At 36.3% G+C, this 22,476-nt stretch overlaps 1 protein-coding gene and 14 non-coding genes across 16 annotated transcripts in view; all 15 read right to left on the reverse strand.

Annotated features, from left to right (window-relative positions):
* The window catches only part of LOC134957493 (armadillo-like helical domain containing protein 1), a 468,225-nt gene that overhangs the window by 264,511 nt on the left and 181,238 nt on the right, over positions 1 to 22,476 (reverse strand). The window lies entirely within an intron of this gene.
* On the reverse strand, positions 654 to 768 carry LOC134959409 (U5 spliceosomal RNA). Its single transcript, XR_010187448.1, has one exon. It is a non-coding gene; the product is annotated as a U5 spliceosomal RNA (small nuclear RNA).
* LOC134959429 (U5 spliceosomal RNA) lies at positions 3,652 to 3,766 on the reverse strand. Its single transcript, XR_010187466.1, has one exon. It is a non-coding gene; the product is annotated as a U5 spliceosomal RNA (small nuclear RNA).
* LOC134959410 (U5 spliceosomal RNA) lies at positions 5,150 to 5,264 on the reverse strand. Its single transcript, XR_010187449.1, has one exon. It is a non-coding gene; the product is annotated as a U5 spliceosomal RNA (small nuclear RNA).
* Positions 6,653 to 6,767, reverse strand: LOC134959341 (U5 spliceosomal RNA). The gene has a single exon (XR_010187388.1). It is a non-coding gene; the product is annotated as a U5 spliceosomal RNA (small nuclear RNA).
* On the reverse strand, positions 8,149 to 8,263 carry LOC134959467 (U5 spliceosomal RNA). Its single transcript, XR_010187502.1, has one exon. It is a non-coding gene; the product is annotated as a U5 spliceosomal RNA (small nuclear RNA).
* Positions 9,645 to 9,759, reverse strand: LOC134959342 (U5 spliceosomal RNA). The gene has a single exon (XR_010187389.1). It is a non-coding gene; the product is annotated as a U5 spliceosomal RNA (small nuclear RNA).
* On the reverse strand, positions 11,143 to 11,257 carry LOC134959411 (U5 spliceosomal RNA). The gene has a single exon (XR_010187450.1). It is a non-coding gene; the product is annotated as a U5 spliceosomal RNA (small nuclear RNA).
* LOC134959459 (U5 spliceosomal RNA) lies at positions 12,646 to 12,760 on the reverse strand. Its single transcript, XR_010187494.1, has one exon. It is a non-coding gene; the product is annotated as a U5 spliceosomal RNA (small nuclear RNA).
* Positions 14,142 to 14,256, reverse strand: LOC134959343 (U5 spliceosomal RNA). The gene has a single exon (XR_010187390.1). It is a non-coding gene; the product is annotated as a U5 spliceosomal RNA (small nuclear RNA).
* LOC134959469 (U5 spliceosomal RNA) lies at positions 15,640 to 15,754 on the reverse strand. The gene has a single exon (XR_010187503.1). It is a non-coding gene; the product is annotated as a U5 spliceosomal RNA (small nuclear RNA).
* LOC134959344 (U5 spliceosomal RNA) lies at positions 17,136 to 17,250 on the reverse strand. The gene has a single exon (XR_010187393.1). It is a non-coding gene; the product is annotated as a U5 spliceosomal RNA (small nuclear RNA).
* On the reverse strand, positions 18,633 to 18,747 carry LOC134959412 (U5 spliceosomal RNA). Its single transcript, XR_010187451.1, has one exon. It is a non-coding gene; the product is annotated as a U5 spliceosomal RNA (small nuclear RNA).
* LOC134959461 (U5 spliceosomal RNA) lies at positions 20,136 to 20,250 on the reverse strand. Its single transcript, XR_010187495.1, has one exon. It is a non-coding gene; the product is annotated as a U5 spliceosomal RNA (small nuclear RNA).
* LOC134959413 (U5 spliceosomal RNA) lies at positions 21,624 to 21,738 on the reverse strand. The gene has a single exon (XR_010187452.1). It is a non-coding gene; the product is annotated as a U5 spliceosomal RNA (small nuclear RNA).

Here is a 22,476-nt window from a genome sequence, read left to right on the forward strand (position 1 = left end):
TGTATTCCACAGTTTTTTCCAATAATAAACAAAAAAAATCAACATTTAATATCAAAATCTAAAAGACTCATGAAAAATTAACAATTTCGGAATTTCACTAGTAAATAAGCTCTGTGTTGGTCAGCCAGGCAGGAAACAAAAAACAAAAAAACAAAAAGCCTTTTACTGTAAACAGAAAACAAACAGCAAAAAACTGTAAACAGTAAACTAACTACTTCTGATCATGGTCAAATTTTCCTACAAACAGGATAAGAAAAACAAAAACTAATTTGTTCAACTTCCTTCAGATACCATTAATACCGACACAGCAAGAGAGTATTCAAGAAAATAGCTGACCATTTTCAAAAATGAAACTCATGAGTGCTCCTTTCCCCATCTTGCCCTGCCTCACTGACTCAGTGTTGCTCAGCTGCAGTGCACTGTCTGCAAGTCAGCCTGAGTATATTGTGTCATTTCATAGCATCGATTGATGATGTCCTATCCCTGCTCTATATTTATAAGTAACCAGTTTACTTTACGCCTGTAAAAATATAAACATCAGTTTCAGAAGCAATGATTTGTGACCATGGTTTCAAATCATTGTTTCTACAAATTGATACTTCCGATGTTCAAACCCTACTATAATATTATATTCTTTTATTAACCAGTAAACAAGCCCAGCGTGAGCCAGGCATCAAAAAATTACATGAAACTCATGGTTGTTCCTCTCCACGGAAATCTTTAGTAAAAGGCGAAAGATTTATTCGTTCTGAAGAGAAACCAGAGTATACTAGAGAAGTGCCACGATTATTTCCCCAGATTCAAACAGACCTCAGTTTACCAAGTGAGAGGACAAAACATATGTATATTTAACAATTTTCACATATAACCAATACAATTCTAATATATTTACAACATCTAAGTTTAAAAAGGACATTTAATTTGCAAAATGCTATAAAAAAACAACAACCTTGCAAAGTATCAAATGCATCATGGGGAAGTATGCAAATGAAACTACCAAACAAAGAAAGATTTACATTTTGAATGGTCGAATAGTAATTTAAACCCAGTTCTTCAACTTACTAGAGTGCCTACAGCAGTGGTTTCCAAACTTTTTTGAATCACGGCGCCCAAGAATATCAGAATTTTTTCACGGCACCCCTAGGCCAAAAATTTCTTATTGAGAAATTTAGAAAGAAATATTACATTAAGTAGATCGCGTTTATATGTCATACTTAGGGTCAGTTGTGTGGTGAGGGACAAGATTTGCTTCTGTTTGGCCACATAGTTTATGACTGGTAGCCACCAGCACTGGTTTTGCCTATTATATTGACCATGAATAATTTTAATTGGTCCTGAACCACCAACCCAGGGCACCCCTGCAAGTGTCCCGAGGCACCCCAGGGAGCCACGGCACACAGTTTAGGAACCTCTGGCCTACAGACATCACGATGTTGTACAGTGCTGGAAAAACATCCCAGCAATAGAGTATACAGGAGACTCATCTATGATAGAACAATCATTGTATTCCACAGTTTTTTCCAATAATAAACAAAAAAAATCAACATTTAATATCAAATTCTAAAAGACTCATGAAAAATTAACAATTTCGGAATTTCACTAGTAAATAAGCTCTGTGTTGGTCAGCCAGGCAGGAAACAAAAAACAAAAAAACAAAAAGCCTTTTACTGTAAACAGAAAATAAACAGCAAAAAACTGTAAACAGTAAACTAACTACTTCTGATCATGGTCAAATTTTCCTACAAACAGGATAAGAAAAACAAAAACTAATTTGTTCAACTTCCTTCAGATACCATTAATACCGACACAGCAACAGAGTATTCAAGAAAATAGCTGACCATTTTTGAATCACGGCGCCCAAGAATATCAGAATTTTTTCACGGCACCCCTAGGCCAAAAATTTCTTATTGAGAAATTTAGAAAGAAATATTACATTAAGTAGATCGCGTTTATATGTCATCCTTAGGGTCAGTTGTGTGGTGAGGGACAAGATTTGCTTCTGTTTGGCCACATAGTTTATGACTGGTAGCCACCAGCACTGGTTTTGCCTATTATATTGACCATGAATAATTTTAATTGGTCCTGAATTACCAACCCAGGGCACCCCTGCAAGTGTCCCGAGGCACCCCAGGGAGCCACGGCACACAGTTTAGGAACCTCTGGCCTACAGACATCACGATGTTGTACAGTGCTGGAAAAACATCCCAGCAATAGAGTATACAGGAGACTCATCTATGATAGAACAATCATTGTATTCCACAGTTTTTTCCAATAATAAACAAAAAAAATCAACATTTAATATTAAATTCTAAAAGACTCATGAAAAATTAACAATTTCGGAATTTCACTAGTAAATAAGCTCTGTGTTGGTCAGCCAGGCAGGAAACAAAAAACAAAAAAACAAAAAGCCTTTTACTGTAAACAGAAAACAAACAGCAAAAAACTGTAAACAGTAAACTAACTACTTCTGATCATGGTCAAATTTTCCTACAAACAGGATAAGAAAAACAAAAACTAATTTGTTCAACTTCCTTCAGATACCATTAATACCGACACAGCAACAGAGTATTCAAGAAAATAGCTGACCATTTTTGAATCACGGCGCCCAAGAATATCAGAATTTTTTCACGGCACCCCTAGGCCAAAAATTTCTTATTGAGAAATTTAGAAAGAAATATTACATTAAGTAGATCGCGTTTATATGTCATCCTTAGGGTCAGTTGTGTGGTGAGGGACAAGATTTGCTTCTGTTTGGCCACATAGTTTATGACTGGTAGCCACCAGCACTGGTTTTGCCTATTATATTGACCATGAATAATTTTAATTGGTCCTGAACCACCAACCCAGGGCACCCCTGCAAGTGTCCCGAGGCACCCCAGGGAGCCACGGCACACAGTTTAGGAACCTCTGGCCTACAGACATCACGATGTTGTACAGTGCTGGAAAAACATCCCAGCAATAGAGTATACAGGAGACTCATCTATGATAGAACAATCATTGTATTCCACAGTTTTTTCCAATAATAAACAAAAAAAATCAACATTTAATATCAAATTCTAAAAGACTCATGAAAAATTAACAATTTCGGAATTTCACTAGTAAATAAGCTCTGCGTTGGTCAGCCAGGCAGGAAACAAAAAACAAAAAAACAAAAAGCCTTTTACTGTAAACAGAAAACAAACAGCAAAAAACTGTAACCAGTAAACTAACTACTTCTGATCATGGTCAAATTTTCCTACAAACAGGATAAGAAAAACAAAAACTAATTTGTTCAACTTCCTTCAGATACCATTAATACCGACACAGCAACAGAGTATTCAAGAAAATAGCTGACCATTTTCAAAAATGAAACTCATGAGTGCTCCTTTCCCCATCTTGCCCTGCCTCACTGACTCAGTGTTGCTCAGCTGCAGTGCACTGTCTGCAAGTCAGCCTGAGTATATTGTGTCATTTCATAGCATCGATTGATGATGTCCTATCCCTGCTCTATATTTATAAGTAACCAGTTTACTTTACGCCTGTAAAAATATAAACATCAGTTTCAGAAGCAATGATTTGTGACCATGGTTTCAAATCATTGTTTCTACAAATTGATACTTCCGATGTTCAAACCCTACTATAATATTATATTCTTTTATTAACCAGTAAACAAGCCCAGCGTGAGCCAGGCATTAAAAAATTACATGAAACTCATGGTTGTTCCTCTCCACGGAAATCTTTAGTAAAAGGCGAAAGATTTATTCGTTCTGAAGAGAAACCAGAGTATACTAGAGAAGTGCCACGATTATTTCCCCAGATTCAAACAGACCTCAGTTTACCAAGTGAGAGGACAAAACATATGTATATTTAACAATTTTCACATATAACCAATACAATTCTAATATATTTACAACATCTAAGTTTAAAAAGGACATTTAATTTGCAAAATGCTATAAAAAAACAACAACCTTGCAAAGTATCAAATGCATCATGGGGAAGTATGCAAATGAAACTACCAAACAAAGAAAGATTTACATTTTGAATGGTCGAATAGTAATTTAAACCCAGTTCTTCAACTTACTAGAGTGCCTACAGCAGTGGTTTCCAAACTTTTTTGAATCACGGCGCCCAAGAATATCAGATTTTTTTCACGGCACCCCTAGGCCAAAAATTTCTTATTGAGAAATTTAGAAAGAAATATTACATTAAGTAGATCGCGTTTATATGTCATCCTTAGGGTCAGTTGTGTGGTGAGGGACAAGATTTGCTTCTGTTTGGCCACATAGTTTATGACTGGTAGCCACCAGCACTGGTTTTGCCTATTATATTGACCATGAATAATTTTAATTGGTCCTGAACCACCAACCCAGGGCACCCCTGCAAGTGTCCCGAGGCACCCCAGGGAGCCACGGCACACAGTTTAGGAACCTCTGGCCTACAGACATCACGATGTTGTACAGTGCTGGAAAAACATCCCAGCAATAGAGTATACAGGAGACTCATCTATGATAGAACAATCATTGTATTCCACAGTTTTTTCCAATAATAAACAAAAAAAAATCAACATTTAATATCAAATTCTAAAAGACTCATGAAAAATTAACAATTTCGGAATTTCACTAGTAAATAAGCTCTGTGTTGGTCAGCCAGGCAGGAAACAAAAAACAAAAAAACAAAAAGCCTTTTACTGTAAACAGAAAACAAACAGCAAAAGACTGTAAACAGTAAACTAACTACTTCTGATCATGGTCAAATTTTCCTACAAACAGGATAAGAAAAACAAAAACTAATTTGTTCAACTTCCTTCAGATACCATTAATACCGACACAGCAACAGAGTATTCAAGAAAATAGCTGACCATTTTCAAAAATGAAACTCATGAGTGCTCCTTTCCCCATCTTGCCCTGCCTCACTGACTCAGTGTTGCTCAGCTGCAGTGCACTGTCTGCAAGTCAGCCTGAGTATATTGTGTCATTTCATAGCATCGATTGATGATGTCCTATCCCTGCTCTATATTTATAAGTAACCAGTTTACGCCTGTAAAAATATAAACATCAGTTTCAGAAGCAATGATTTGTGACCATGGTTTCAAATCATGGTTTTTACAAATTGATACTTCCGATGTTCAAACCCTACTATAATATTATATTCTTTTATTAACCAGTAAACAAGCCCAGCGTGAGCCAGGCATCAAAAAATTACATGAAACTCATGGTTGTTCCTCTCCACGGAAATCTTTAGTAAAAGGCGAAAGATTTATTCGTTCTGAAGAGAAACCAGAGTATACTAGAGAAGTGCCACGATTATTTCCCCAGATTCAAACAGACCTCAGTTTACCAAGTGAGAGGACAAAACATATGTATATTTAACAATTTTCACATATAACCAATACAATTCTAATATATTTACAACATCTAAGTTTAAAAAGGACATTTAATTTGCAAAATGCTATAAAAAAACAACAACCTTGCAAAGTATCAAATGCATCATGGGGAAGTATGCAAATGAAACTACCAAACAAAGAAAGATTTACATTTTGAATGGTCGAATAGTAATTTAAACCCAGTTCTTCAACTTACTAGAGTGCCTACAGCAGTGGTTTCCAAACTTTTTTGAATCACGGCGCCCAAGAATATCAGAATTTTTTCACGGCACCCCTAGGCCAAAAATTTCTTATTGAGAAATTTAGAAAGAAATATTACATTAAGTAGATCGCGTTTATATGTCATCCTTAGGGTCAGTTGTGTGGTGAGGGACAAGATTTGCTTCTGTTTGGCCACATAGTTTATGACTGGTTGCCACCAGCACTGGTTTTGCCTATTATATTGACCATGAATAATTTTAATTGGTCCTGAACCACCAACCCAGGGCACCCCTGCAAGTGTCCCGAGGCACCCCAGGGAGCCACGGCACACAGTTTAGGAACCTCTGGCCTACAGACATCACGATGTTGTACAGTGCTGGAAAAACATCCCAGCAATAGAGTATACAGGAGACTCATCTATGATAGAACAATCATTGTATTCCACAGTTTTTTCCAATAATAAACAAAAAAAAATCAACATTTAATATCAAATTCTAAAAGACTCATGAAAAATTAACAATTTCGGAATTTCACTAGTAAATAAGCTCTGTGTTGGTCAGCCAGGCAGGAAACAAAAAACAAAAAAACAAAAAGCCTTTTACTGTAAACAGAAAACAAACAGCAAAAAACTGTAAACAGTAAACTAACTACTTCTGATCATGGTCAAATTTTCCTACAAACAGGATAAGAAAAACAAAAACTAATTTGTTCAACTTCCTTCAGATACCATTAATACCGACACAGCAACAGAGTATTCAAGAAAATAGCTGACCATTTTCAAAAATGAAACTCATGAGTGCTCCTTTCCCCATCTTGCCCTGCCTCACTGACTCAGTGTTGCTCAGCTGCAGTGCACTGTCTGCAAGTCAGCCTGAGTATATTGTGTCATTTTATAGCATCGATTGATGATGTCCTATCCCTGCTCTATATTTATAAGTAACCAGTTTACTTTACGCCTGTAAAAATATAAACATCAGTTTCAGAAGCAATGATTTGTGACCATGGTTTCAAATCATGGTTTCTACAAATTGATACTTCCGATGTTCAAACCCTACTATAATATTATATTCTTTTATTAACCAGTAAACAAGCCCAGCGTGAGCCAGGCATCAAAAAATTATATGAAACTCATGGTTGTTCCTCTCCACGGAAATCTTTAGTAAAAGGCGAAAGATTTATTCGTTCTGAAGAGAAACCAGAGTATACTAGAGAAGTGCCACGATTATTTCCCCAGATTCAAACAGACCTCAGTTTACCAAGTGAGAGGACAAAACATATGTATATTTAACAATTTTCACATATAAGCAATACAATTCTAATATATTTACAACATCAAAGTTTAAAAAGGACATTTAATTTGCAAAATGCTATAAAAAAAACAACAACCTTGCAAAGTATCAAATGCATCATGGGGAAGTATGCAAATGAAACTACCAAACAAAGAAAGATTTACATTTTGAATGGTTGAATAGTAATTTAAACCCAGTTCTTCAACTTACTAGAGTGCCTACAGCAGTGGTTTCCAAACTTTTTTGAATCACGGCGCCCAAGAATATCAGAATTTTTTCACGGCACCCCTAGGCCAAAAATTTCTTATTGAGAAATTTAGAAAGAAATATTACATTAAGTAGATCGCGTTTATATGTCATCCTTAGGGTCAGTTGTGTGGTGAGGGACAAGATTTGCTTCTGTTTGGCCACATAGTTTATGACTGGTAGCCACCAGCACTGGTTTTGCCTATTATATTGACCATGAATAATTTTAATTGGTCCTGAACCACCAACCCAGGGCACCCCTGCAAGTGTCCCGAGGCACCCCAGGGAGCCAAGGCACACAGTTTAGGAACCTCTGGCCTACAGACATCACGATGTTGTACAGTGCTGGAAAAACATCCCAGCAATAGAGTATACAGGAGACTCATCTATGATAGAATAATCATTGTATTCCACAGTTTTTCCCAATAATAAACAAAAAAAATCAACATTTAATATCAAATTCTAAAAGACTCATGAAAAATTAACAATTTCGGAATTTCACTAGTAAATAAGCTCTGCGTTGGTCAGCCAGGCAGGAAACAAAAAAACAAAAAGCCTTTTACTGTAAACAGAAAACAAACAGCAAAAAACTGTAAACAGTAAACTAACTACTTCTGATCATGGTCAAATTTTCCTACAAACAGGATAAGAAAAACAAAAACTAATTTGTTCAACTTCCTTCAGATACCATTAATACCGACACAGCAACAGAGTATTCAAGAAAATAGCTGACCATTTTCAAAAATGAAACTCATGAGTGCTCCTTTCCCCATCTTGCCCTGCCTCACTGACTCAGTGTTGCTCAGCTGCAGTGCACTGTCTGCAAGTCAGCCTGAGTATATTGTGTCATTTCATAGCATCGATTGATGATGTCCTATCCCTGCTCTATATTTATAAGTAACCAGTTTACTTTACGCCTGTAAAAATATAAACATCAGTTTCAGAAGCAATGATTTGTGACCATGGTTTCAAATCATGGTTTCTACAAATTGATACTTCCGATGTTCAAACCCTACTATAATATTATATTCTTTTATTAACCAGTAAACAAGCACAGCGTGAGCCAGGCATCAAAAAATTACATGAAACTCATGGTTGTTCCTCTCCACGGAAATCTTTAGTAAAAGGCGAAAGATTTATTCGTTCTGAAGAGAAACCAGAGTATACTAGAGAAGTGCCACGATTATTTCCCCAGATTCAAACAGACCTCAGTTTACCAAGTGAGAGGACAAAACATATGTATATTTAACAATTTTCACATATAACCAATACAATTCTAATATATTTACAACATCTAAGTTTAAAAAGGACATTTAATTTGCAAAATGCTATAAAAAAACAACAACCTTGCAAAGTATCAAATGCATCATGGGGAAGTATGCAAATGAAACTACCAAACAAAGAAAGATTTACATTTTGAATGGTCGAATAGTAATTTAAACCCAGTTCTTCAACTTACTAGAGTGCCTACAGCAGTGGTTTCCAAACTTTTTTGAATCACGGCGCCCAAGAATATCAGAATTTTTTCACGGCACCCCTAGGCCAAAAATTTCTTATTGAGAAATTTAGAAAGAAATATTACATTAAGTAGATCGCGTTTATATGTCATCCTTAGGGTCAGTTGTGTGGTGAGGGACAAGATTTGCTTCTGTTTGGCCACATAGTTTATGACTGGTAGCCACCAGCACTGGTTTTGCCTATTATATTGACCATGAATAATTTTAATTGGTCCTGAACCACCAACCCAGGGCACCCCTGCAAGTGTCCCGAGGCACCCCAGGGAGCCACGGCACACAGTTTAGGAACCTCTGGCCTACAGACATCACGATGTTGTACAGTGCTGGAAAAACATCCCAGCAATAGAGTATACAGGAGACTCATCTATGATAGAACAATCATTGTATTCCACAGTTTTTTCCAATAATAAACAAAAAAAAAATCAACATTTAATATCAAATTCTAAAAGACTCATGAAAAATTAACAATTTCGGAATTTCACTAGTAAATAAGCTCTGTGTTGGTCAGCCAGGCAGGAAACAAAAAACAAAAAGCCTTTTACTGTAAACAGAAAACAAACAGCAAAAAACTGTAAACAGTAAACTAACTACTTCTGATCATGGTCAAATTTTCCTACAAACAGGATAAGAAAAACAAAAACTAATTTGTTCAACTTCCTTCAGATACCATTAATACCGACACAGCAACAGAGTATTCAAGAAAATAGCTGACCATTTTCAAAAATGAAACTCATGAGTGCTCCTTTCCCCATCTTGCCCTGCCTCACTGACTCAGTGTTGCTCAGCTGCAGTGCACTGTCTGCAAGTCAGCCTGAGTATATTGTGTCATTTCATAGCATCGATTGATGATGTCCTATCCCTGCTCTATATTTATAAGTAACCAGTTTACTTTACGCCTGTAAAAATATAAACATCAGTTTCAGAAGCAATGATTTGTGACCATGGTTTCAAATCATGGTTTCTACAAATTGATACTTCCGATGTTCAAACCCTACTATAATATTATATTCTTTTATTAACCAGTAAACAAGCCCAGCGTGAGCCAGGCATCAAAAAATTATATGAAACTCATGGTTGTTCCTCTCCACGGAAATCTTTAGTAAAAGGCGAAAGATTTATTCGTTCTGAAGAGAAACCAGAGTATACTAGAGAAGTGCCACGATTATTTCCCCAGATTCAAACAGACCTCAGTTTACCAAGTGAGAGGACAAAACATATGTATATTTAACAATTTTCACATATAACCAATACAATTCTAATATATTTACAACATCTAAGTTTAAAAAGGACATTTAATTTGCAAAATGCTATAAAAAAACAACAACCTTGCAAAGTATCAAATGCATCATGGGGAAGTATGCAAATGAAACTACCAAACAAAGAAAGATTTACATTTTGAATGGTCGAATAGTAATTTAAACCCAGTTCTTCAACTTACTAGAGTGCCTACAGCAGTGGTTTCCAAACTTTTTTGAATCACGGCGCCCAAGAATATCAGAATTTTTTCACGGCACCCCTAGGCCAAAAATTTCTTATTGAGAAATTTAGAAAGAAATATTACATTAAGTAGATCGCGTTTATATGTCATCCTTAGGGTCAGTTGTGTGGTGAGGGACAAGATTTGCTTCTGTTTGGCCACATAGTTTATGACTGGTAGCCACCAGCACTGGTTTTGCCTATTATATTGACCATGAATAATTTTAATTGGTCCTGAACCACCAACCCAGGGCACCCCTGCAAGTGTCCCGAGGCACCCCAGGGAGCCACGGCACACAGTTTAGGAACCTCTGGCCTACAGACATCACGATGTTGTACAGTGCTGGAAAAACATCCCAGCAATAGAGTATACAGGAGACTCATCTATGATAGAACAATCATTGTATTCCACAGTTTTTTCCAATAATAAACAAAAAAAAATCAACATTTAATATCAAATTCTAAAAGACTCATGAAAAATTAACAATTTCGGAATTTCACTAGTAAATAAGCTCTGTGTTGGTCAGCCAGGCAGGAAACAAAAAACAAAAAAACAAAAAGCCTTTTACTGTAAACAGAAAACAAACAGCAAAAGACTGTAAACAGTAAACTAACTACTTCTGATCATGGTCAAATTTTCCTACAAACAGGATAAGAAAAACAAAAACTAATTTGTTCAACTTCCTTCAGATACCATTAATACCGACACAGCAACAGAGTATTCAAGAAAATAGCTGACCATTTTCAAAAATGAAACTCATGAGTGCTCCTTTCCCCATCTTGCCCTGCCTCACTGACTCAGTGTTGCTCAGCTGCAGTGCACTGTCTGCAAGTCAGCCTGAGTATATTGTGTCATTTCATAGCATCGATTGATGATGTCCTATCCCTGCTCTATATTTATAAGTAACCAGTTTACGCCTGTAAAAATATAAACATCAGTTTCAGAAGCAATGATTTGTGACCATGGTTTCAAATCATGGTTTCTACAAATTGATACTTCCGATGTTCAAACCCTACTATAATATTATATTCTTTTATTAACCAGTAAACAAGCCCAGCGTGAGCCAGGCATCAAAAAATTACATGAAACTCATGGTTGTTCCTCTCCACGGAAATCTTTAGTAAAAGGCGAAAGATTTATTCGTTCTGAAGAGAAACCAGAGTATACTAGAGAAGTGCCACGATTATTTCCCCAGATTCAAACAGACCTCAGTTTACCAAGTGAGAGGACAAAACATATGTATATTTAACAATTTTCACATATAACCAATACAATTCTAATATATTTACAACATCTAAGTTTAAAAAGGACATTTAATTTGCAAAATGCTATAAAAAAACAACAACCTTGCAAAGTATCAAATGCATCATGGGGAAGTATGCAAATGAAACTACCAAACAAAGAAAGATTTACATTTTGAATGGTCGAATAGTAATTTAAACCCAGTTCTTCAACTTACTAGAGTGCCTACAGCAGTGGTTTCCAAACTTTTTTGAATCACGGCGCCCAAGAATATCAGAATTTTTTCACGGCACCCCTAGGCCAAAAATTTCTTATTGAGAAATTTAGAAAGAAATATTACATTAAGTAGATCGCGTTTATATGTCATCCTTAGGGTCAGTTGTGTGGTGAGGGACAAGATTTGCTTCTGTTTGGCCACATAGTTTATGACTGGTTGCCACCAGCACTGGTTTTGCCTATTATATTGACCATGAATAATTTTAATTGGTCCTGAACCACCAACCCAGGGCACCCCTGCAAGTGTCCCGAGGCACCCCAGGGAGCCACGGCACACAGTTTAGGAACCTCTGGCCTACAGACATCACGATGTTGTACAGTGCTGGAAAAACATCCCAGCAATAGAGTATACAGGAGACTCATCTATGATAGAACAATCATTGTATTCCACAGTTTTTTCCAATAATAAACAAAAAAAAATCAACATTTAATATCAAATTCTAAAAGACTCATGAAAAATTAACAATTTCGGAATTTCACTAGTAAATAAGCTCTGTGTTGGTCAGCCAGGCAGGAAACAAAAAACAAAAAAACAAAAAGCCTTTTACTGTAAACAGAAAACAAACAGCAAAAAACTGTAACCAGTAAACTAACTACTTCTGATCATGGTCAAATTTTCCTACAAACAGGATAAGAAAAACAAAAACTAATTTGTTCAACTTCCTTCAGATACCATTAATACCGACACAGCAACAGAGTATTCAAGAAAATAGCTGACCATTTTCAAAAATGAAACTCATGAGTGCTCCTTTCCCCATCTTGAACTGCCTCACTGACTCAGTGTTGCTCAGCTGCAGTGCACTGTCTGCAAGTCAGCCTGAGTATATTGTGTCATTTCATAGCATCGATTGATGATGTCCTATCCCTGCTCTATATTTATAAGTAACCAGTTTACTTTACGCCTGTAAAAATATAAACATCAGTTTCAGAAGCAATGATTTGTGACCATGGTTTCAAATCATGGTTTCTACAAATTGATACTTCCGATGTTCAAACCCTACTATAATATTATATTCTTTTATTAACCAGTAAACAAGCCCAGCGTGAGCCAGGCATCAAAAAATTATATGAAACTCATGGTTGTTCCTCTCCACGGAAATCTTTAATAAAAGGCGAAAGATTTATTCGTTCTGAAGAGAAACCAGAGTATACTAGAGAAGTGCCACGATTATTTCCCCAGATTCAAACAGACCTCAGTTTACCAAGTGAGAGGACAAAACATATGTATATTTAACAATTTTCACATATAAGCAATACAATTCTAATATATTTACAACATCAAAGTTTAAAAAGGACATTTAATTTGCAAAATGCTATAAAAAAAACAACAACCTTGCAAAGTATCAAATGCATCATGGGGAAGTATGCAAATGAAACTACCAAACAAAGAAAGATTTACATTTTGAATGGTCGAATAGTAATTTAAACCCAGTTCTTCAACTTACTAGAGTGCCTACAGCAGTGGTTTCCAAACTTTTTTGAATCACGGCGCCCAAGAATATCAGAATTTTTTCACGGCACCCCTAGGCCAAAAATTTCTTATTGAGAAATTTAGAAAGAAATATTACATTAAGTAGATCGCGTTTATATGTCATCCTTAGGGTCAGTTGTGTGGTGAGGGACAAGATTTGCTTCTGTTTGGCCACATAGTTTATGACTGGTAGCCACCAGCACTGGTTTTGCCTATTATATTGACCATGAATAATTTTAATTGGTCCTGAACCACCAACCCAGGGCACCCCTGCAAGTGTCCCGAGGCACCCCAGGGAGCCAAGGCACACAGTTTAGGAACCTCTGGCCTACAGACATCACGATGTTGTACAGTGCTGGAAAAACATCCCAGCAATAGAGTATACAGGAGACTCATCTATGATAGAATAATCATTGTATTCCACAGTTTTTCCCAATAATAAACAAAAAAAATCAACATTTAATATCAAATTCTAAAAGACTCATGAAAAATTAACAATTTCGGAATTTCACTAGTAAATAAGCTCTGCGTTGGTCAGCCAGGCAGGAAACAAAAAAACAAAAAGCCTTTTACTGTAAACAGAAAACAAACAGCAAAAAACTGTAAACAGTAAACTAACTACTTCTGATCATGGTCAAATTTTCCTACAAACAGGATAAGAAAAACAAAAACTAATTTGTTCAACTTCCTTCAGATACCATTAATACCGACACAGCAACAGAGTATTCAAGAAAATAGCTGACCATTTTCAAAAATGAAACTCATGAGTGCTCCTTTCCCCATCTTGCCCTGCCTCACTGACTCAGTGTTGCTCAGCTGCAGTGCACTGTCTGCAAGTCAGCCTGAGTATATTGTGTCATTTCATAGCATCGATTGATGATGTCCTATCCCTGCTCTATATTTATAAGTAACCAGTTTACTTTACGCCTGTAAAAATATAAACATCAGTTTCAGAAGCAATGATTTGTGACCATGGTTTCAAATCATGGTTTCTACAAATTGATACTTCCGATGTTCAAACCCTACTATAATATTATATTCTTTTATTAACCAGTAAACAAGCCCAGCGTGAGCCAGGCATCAAAAAATTATATGAAACTCATGGTTGTTCCTCTCCACGGAAATCTTTAGTAAAAGGCGAAAGATTTATTCGTTCTGAAGAGAAACCAGAGTATACTAGAGAAGTGCCACGATTATTTCCCCAGATTCAAACAGACCTCAGTTTACCAAGTGAGAGGACAAAACATATGTATATTTAACAATTTTCACATATAACCAATACAATTCTAATATATTTACAACATCTAAGTTTAAAAAGGACATTTAATTTGCAAAATGCTATAAAAAAACAACAACCTTGCAAAGTATCAAATGCATCATGGGGAAGTATGCAAATGAAACTACCAAACAAAGAAAGATTTACATTTTGAATGGTCGAATAGTAATTTAAACCCAGTTCTTCAACTTACTAGAGTGCCTACAGCAGTGGTTTCCAAACTTTTTTGAATCACGGCGCCCAAGAATATCAGAATTTTTTCACGGCACCCCTAGGCCAAAAATTTCTTATTGAGAAATTTAGAAAGAAATATTACATTAAGTAGATCGCGTTTATATGTCATCCTTAGGGTCAGTTGTGTGGTGAGGGACAAGATTTGCTTCTGTTTGGCCACATAGTTTATGACTGGTAGCCACCAGCACTGGTTTTGCCTATTATATTGACCATGAATAATTTTAATTGGTCCTGAACCACCAACCCAGGGCACCCCTGCAAGTGTCCCGAGGCACCCCAGGGAGCCACGGCACACAGTTTAGGAACCTCTGGCCTACAGACATCACGATGTTGTACAGTGCTGGAAAAACATCCCAGCAATAGAGTATACAGGAGACTCATCTATGATAGAACAATCATTGTATTCCACAGTTTTTTCCAATAATAAACAAAAAAAAATCAACATTTAATATCAAATTCTAAAAGACTCATGAAAAATTAACAATTTCGGAATTTCACTAGTAAATAAGCTCTGTGTTGGTCAGCCAGGCAGGAAACAAAAAACAAAAAAACAAAAAGCCTTTTACTGTAAACAGAAAACAAACAGCAAAAGACTGTAAACAGTAAACTAACTACTTCTGATCATGGTCAAATTTTCCTACAAACAGGATAAGAAAAACAAAAACTAATTTGTTCAACTTCCTTCAGATACCATTAATACCGACACAGCAACAGAGTATTCAAGAAAATAGCTGACCATTTTCAAAAATGAAACTCATGAGTGCTCCTTTCCCCATCTTGCCCTGCCTCACTGACTCAGTGTTGCTCAGCTGCAGTGCACTGTCTGCAAGTCAGCCTGAGTATATTGTGTCATTTCATAGCATCGATTGATGATGTCCTATCCCTGCTCTATATTTATAAGTAACCAGTTTACGCCTGTAAAAATATAAACATCAGTTTCAGAAGCAATGATTTGTGACCATGGTTTCAAATCATGGTTTCTACAAATTGATACTTCCGATGTTCAAACCCTACTATAATATTATATTCTTTTATTAACCAGTAAACAAGCACAGCGTGAGCCAGGCATCAAAAAATTACATGAAACTCATGGTTGTTCCTCTCCACGGAAATCTTTAGTAAAAGGCGAAAGATTTATTCGTTCTGAAGAGAAACCAGAGTATACTAGAGAAGTGCCACGATTATTTCCCCAGATTCAAACAGACCTCAGTTTACCAAGTGAGAGGACAAAACATATGTATATTTAACAATTTTCACATATAAGCAATACAATTCTAATATATTTACAACATCAAAGTTTAAAAAGGACATTTAATTTGCAAAATGCTATAAAAAAAACAACAACCTTGCAAAGTATCAAATGCATCATGGGGAAGTATGCAAATGAAACTACCAAACAAAGAAAGATTTACATTTTGAATGGTCGAATAGTAATTTAAACCCAGTTCTTCAACTTACTAGAGTGCCTACAGCAGTGGTTTCCAAACTTTTTTGAATCACGGCGCCCAAGAATATCAGAATTTTTTCACGGCACCCCTAGGCCAAAAATTTCTTATTGAGAAATTTAGAAAGAAATATTACATTAAGTAGATCGCGTTTATATGTCATCCTTAGGGTCAGTTGTGTGGTGAGGGACAAGATTTGCTTCTGTTTGGCCACATAGTTTATGACTGGTAGCCACCAGCACTGGTTTTGCCTATTATATTGACCATGAATAATTTTAATTGGTCCTGAACCACCAACCCAGGGCACCCCTGCAAGTGTCCCGAGGCACCCCAGGGAGCCAAGGCACACAGTTTAGGAACCTCTGGCCTACAGACATCACGATGTTGTACAGTGCTGGAAAAACATCCCAGCAATAGAGTATACAGGAGACTCATCTATGATAGAATAATCATTGTATTCCACAGTTTTTCCCAATAATAAACAAAAAAAATCAACATTTAATATCAAATTCTAAAAGACTCATGAAAAATTAACAATTTCGGAATTTCACTAGTAAATAAGCTCTGCGTTGGTCAGCCAGGCAGGAAACAAAAAAACAAAAAGCCTTTTACTGTAAACAGAAAACAAACAGCAAAAAACTGTAAACAGTAAACTAACTACTTCTGATCATGGTCAAATTTTCCTACAAACAGGATAAGAAAAACAAAAACTAATTTGTTCAACTTCCTTCAGATACCATTAATACCGACACAGCAACAGAGTATTCAAGAAAATAGCTGACCATTTTCAAAAATGAAACTCATGAGTGCTCCTTTCCCCATCTTGCCCTGCCTCACTGACTCAGTGTTGCTCAGCTGCAGTGCACTGTCTGCAAGTCAGCCTGAGTATATTGTGTCATTTCATAGCATCGATTGATGATGTCCTATCCCTGCTCTATATTTATAAGTAACCAGTTTACTTTACGCCTGTAAAAATATAAACATCAGTTTCAGAAGCAATGATTTGTGACCATGGTTTCAAATCATGGTTTCTACAAATTGATACTTCCGATGTTCAAACCCTACTATAATATTATATTCTTTTATTAACCAGTAAACAAGCCCAGCGTGAGCCAGGCATCAAAAAATTATATGAAACTCATGGTTGTTCCTCTCCACGGAAATCTTTAGTAAAAGGCGAAAGATTTATTCGTTCTGAAGAGAAACCAGAGTATACTAGAGAAGTGCCACGATTATTTCCCCAGATTCAAACAGACCTCAGTTTACCAAGTGAGAGGACAAAACATATGTATATTTAACAATTTTCACATATAACCAATACAATTCTAATATATTTACAACATCTAAGTTTAAAAAGGACATTTAATTTGCAAAATGCTATAAAAAAACAACAACCTTGCAAAGTATAAAATGCATCATGGGGAAGTATGCAAATGAAACTACCAAACAAAGAAAGATTTACATTTTGAATGGTCGAATAGTAATTTAAACCCAGTTCTTCAACTTACTAGCGTGCCTACAGCAGTGGTTTCCAAACTTTTTTGAATCACGGCGCCCAAGAATATCAGAATTTTTTCACGGCACCCCTAGGCCAAAAATTTCTTATTGAGAAATTTAGAAAGAAATATTACATTAAGTAGATCGCGTTTATATGTCATCCTTAGGGTCAGTTGTATGGTGAGGGACAAGATTTGCTTCTGTTTGGCCACATAGTTTATGACTGGTAGCCACCAGCACTGGTTTTGCCTATTATATTGACCATGAATAATTTTAATTGGTCCTGAACCACCAACCCAGGGCACCCCTGCAAGTGTCCCGAGGCACCCCAGGGAGCCACGGCACACAGTTTAGGAACCTCTGGCCTACAGACATCACGATGTTGTACAGTGCTGGAAAAACATCCCAGCAATAGAGTATACAGGAGACTCATCTATGATAGAACAATCATTGTATTCCACAGTTTTTTCCAATAATAAACAAAAAAAATCAACATTTAATATCAAATTCTAAAAGACTCATGAAAAATTAACAATTTCGGAATTTCACTAGTAAATAAGCTCTGTGTTGGTCAGCCAGGCAGGAAACAAAAAACAAAAAAACAAAAAGCCTTTTACTGTAAACAGAAAACAAACAGCAAAAGACTGTAAACAGTAAACTAACTACTTCTGATCATGGTCAAATTTTCCTACAAACAGGATAAGAAAAACAAAAACTAATTTGTTCAACTTCCTTCAGATACCATTAATACCGACACAGCAACAGAGTATTCAAGAAAATAGCTGACCATTTTCAAAAATGAAACTCATGAGTGCTCCTTTCCCCATCTTGCCCTGCCTCACTGACTCAGTGTTGCTCAGCTGCAGTGCACTGTCTGCAAGTCAGCCTGAGTATATTGTGTCATTTCATAGCATCGATTGATGATGTCCTATCCCTGCTCTATATTTATAAGTAACCAGTTTACGCCTGTAAAAATATAAACATCAGTTTCAGAAGCAATGATTTGTGACCATGGTTTCAAATCATGGTTTCTACAAATTGATACTTCCGATGTTCAAACCCTACTATAATATTATATTCTTTTATTAACCAGTAAACAAGCCCAGCGTGAGCCAGGCATCAAAAAATTACATGAAACTCATGGTTGTTCCTCTCCACGGAAATCTTTAGTAAAAGGCGAAAGATTTATTCGTTCTGAAGAGAAACCAGAGTATACTAGAGAAGTGCCACGATTATTTCCCCAGATTCAAACAGACCTCAGTTTACCAAGTGAGAGGACAAAACATATGTATATTTAACAATTTTCACATATAACCAATACAATTCTAATATATTTACAACATCTAAGTTTAAAAAGGACATTTAATTTGCAAAATGCTATAAAAAAACAACAACCTTGCAAAGTATCAAATGCATCATGGGGAAGTATGCAAATGAAACTACCAAACAAAGAAAGATTTACATTTTGAATGGTCGAATAGTAATTTAAACCCAGTTCTTCAACTTACTAGAGTGCCTACAGCAGTGGTTTCCAAACTTTTTTGAATCACGGCGCCCAAGAATATCAGAATTTTTTCACGGCACCCCTAGGCCAAAAATTTCTTATTGAGAAATTTAGAAAGAAATATTACATTAAGTAGATCGCGTTTATATGTCATCCTTAGGGTCAGTTGTGTGGTGAGGGACAAGATTTGCTTCTGTTTGGCCACATAGTTTATGACTGGTTGCCACCAGCACTGGTTTTGCCTATTATATTGACCATGAATAATTTTAATTGGTCCTGAACCACCAACCCAGGGCACCCCTGCAAGTGTCCCGAGGCACCCCAGGGAGCCACGGCACACAGTTTAGGAACCTCTGGCCTACAGACATCACGATGTTGTACAGTGCTGGAAAAACATCCCAGCAATAGAGTATACAGGAGACTCATCTATGATAGAACAATCATTGTATTCCACAGTTTTTTCCAATAATAAACAAAAAAAAATCAACATTTAATATCAAATTCTAAAAGACTCATGAAAAATTAACAATTTCGGAATTTCACTAGTAAATAAGCTCTGTGTTGGTCAGCCAGGCAGGAAACAAAAAACAAAAAAACAAAAAGCCTTTTACTGTAAACAGAAAACAAACAGCAAAAAACTGTAACCAGTAAACTAACTACTTCTGATCATGGTCAAATTTTCCTACAAACAGGATAAGAAAAACAAAAACTAATTTGTTCAACTTCCTTCAGATACCATTAATACCGACACAGCAACAGAGTATTCAAGAAAATAGCTGACCATTTTCAAAAATGAAACTCATGAGTGCTCCTTTCCCCATCTTGAACTGCCTCACTGACTCAGTGTTGCTCAGCTGCAGTGCACTGTCTGCAAGTCAGCCTGAGTATATTGTGTCATTTCATAGCATCGATTGATGATGTCCTATCCCTGCTCTATATTTATAAGTAACCAGTTTACTTTACGCCTGTAAAAATATAAACATCAGTTTCAGAAGCAATGATTTGTGACCATGGTTTCAAATCATGGTTTCTACAAATTGATACTTCCGATGTTCAAACCCTACTATAATATTATATTCTTTTATTAACCAGTAAACAAGCCCAGCGTGAGCCAGGCATCAAAAAATTATATGAAACTCATGGTTGTTCCTCTCCACGGAAATCTTTAATAAAAGGCGAAAGATTTATTCGTTCTGAAGAGAAACCAGAGTATACTAGAGAAGTGCCACGATTATTTCCCCAGATTCAAACAGACCTCAGTTTACCAAGTGAGAGGACAAAACATATGTATATTTAACAATTTTCACATATAAGCAATACAATTCTAATATATTTACAACATCAAAGTTTAAAAAGGACATTTAATTTGCAAAATGCTATAAAAAAAACAACAACCTTGCAAAGTATCAAATGCATCATGGGGAAGTATGCAAATGAAACTACCAAACAAAGAAAGATTTACATTTTGAATAGTAATTTAAACCCAGTTCTTCAACTTACTAGAGTGCCTACAGCAGTGGTTTCCAAACTTTTTTGAATCACGGCGCCCAAGAATATCAGAATTTTTTCACGGCACCCCTAGGCCAAAAATTTCTTATTGAGAAATTTAGAAAGAAATATTACATTAAGTAGATCGCGTTTATATGTCATCCTTAGGGTCAGTTGTGTGGTGAGGGACAAGATTTGCTTCTGTTTGGCCACATAGTTTATGACTGGTAGCCACCAGCACTGGTTTTGCCTATTATATTGACCATGAATAATTTTAATTGGTCCTGAACCACCAACCCAGGGCACCCCTGCAAGTGTCCCGAGGCACCCCAGGGAGCCAAGGCACACAGTTTAGGAACCTCTGGCCTACAGACATCACGATGTTGTACAGTGCTGGAAAAACATCCCAGCAATAGAGTATACAGGAGACTCATCTATGATAGAATAATCATTGTATTCCACAGTTTTTCCCAATAATAAACAAAAAAAATCAACATTTAATATCAAATTCTAAAAGACTCATGAAAAATTAACAATTTCGGAATTTCACTAGTAAATAAGCTCTGCGTTGGTCAGCCAGGCAGGAAACAAAAAAACAAAAAGCCTTTTACTGTAAACAGAAAACAAACAGCAAAAAACTGTAAACAGTAAACTAACTACTTCTGATCATGGTCAAATTTTCCTACAAACAGGATAAGAAAAACAAAAACTAATTTGTTCAACTTCCTTCAGATACCATTAATACCGACACAGCAACAGAGTATTCAAGAAAATAGCTGACCATTTTCAAAAATGAAACTCATGAGTGCTCCTTTCCCCATCTTGCCCTGCCTCACTGACTCAGTGTTGCTCAGCTGCAGTGCACTGTCTGCAAGTCAGCCTGAGTATATTGTGTCATTTCATAGCATCGATTGATGATGTCCTATCCCTGCTCTATATTTATAAGTAACCAGTTTACTTTACGCCTGTAAAAATATAAACATCAGTTTCAGAAGCAATGATTTGTGACCATGGTTTCAATTCATAGTTTCTACAAATTGATACTTCCGATGTTCAAACCCTACTATAATATTATATTCTTTTATTAACCAGTAAACAAGCCCAGCGTGAGCCAGGCATCAAAAAATTACATGAAACTCATGGTTGTTCCTCTCCACGGAAATCTTTAGTAAAAGGCGAAAGATTTATTCGTTCTGAAGAGAAACCAGAGTATACTAAAGAAGTGCCACGATTATTTCCCCAGATTCAAACAGACCTCAGTTTACCAAGTGAGAGGACAAAACATATGTATATTTAACAATTTTCACATATAACCAATACAATTCTAATATATTTACAACATCTAAGTTTAAAAAGGACATTTAATTTGCAAAATGCTATAAAAAAACAACAACCTTGCAAAGTATCAAATGCATCATGGGGAAGTATGCAAATGAAACTACCAAACAAAGAAAGATTTACATTTTGAATGGTCGAATAGTAATTTAAACCCAGTTCTTCAACTTACTAGAGTGCCTACAGCAGTGGTTTCCAAACTTTTTTGAATCACGGCGCCCAAGAATATCAGAATTTTTTCACGGCACCCCTAGGCCAAAAATTTCTTATTGAGAAATTTAGAAAGAAATATTACATTAAGTAGATCGCGTTTATATGTCATCCTTAGGGTCAGTTGTGTGGTGAGGGACAAGATTTGCTTCTGTTTGGCCACATAGTTTATGACTGGTTGCCACCAGCACTGGTTTTGCCTATTATATTGACCATGAATAATTTTAATTGGTCCTGAACCACCAACCCAGGGCACCCCTGCAAGTGTCCCGAGGCACCCCAGGGAGCCACGGCACACAGTTTAGGAACCTCTGGCCTACAGACATCACGATGTTGTACAGTGCTGGAAAAACATCCCAGCAATAGAGTATACAGGAGACTCATCTATGATAGAACAATCATTGTA

The sequence above is a fragment of the Pseudophryne corroboree genome, chromosome 9, assembly GCF_028390025.1.
Source record: "Pseudophryne corroboree isolate aPseCor3 chromosome 9, aPseCor3.hap2, whole genome shotgun sequence".
In the NCBI taxonomy this organism is placed as follows: Eukaryota; Metazoa; Chordata; class Amphibia; order Anura; family Myobatrachidae; genus Pseudophryne; species Pseudophryne corroboree.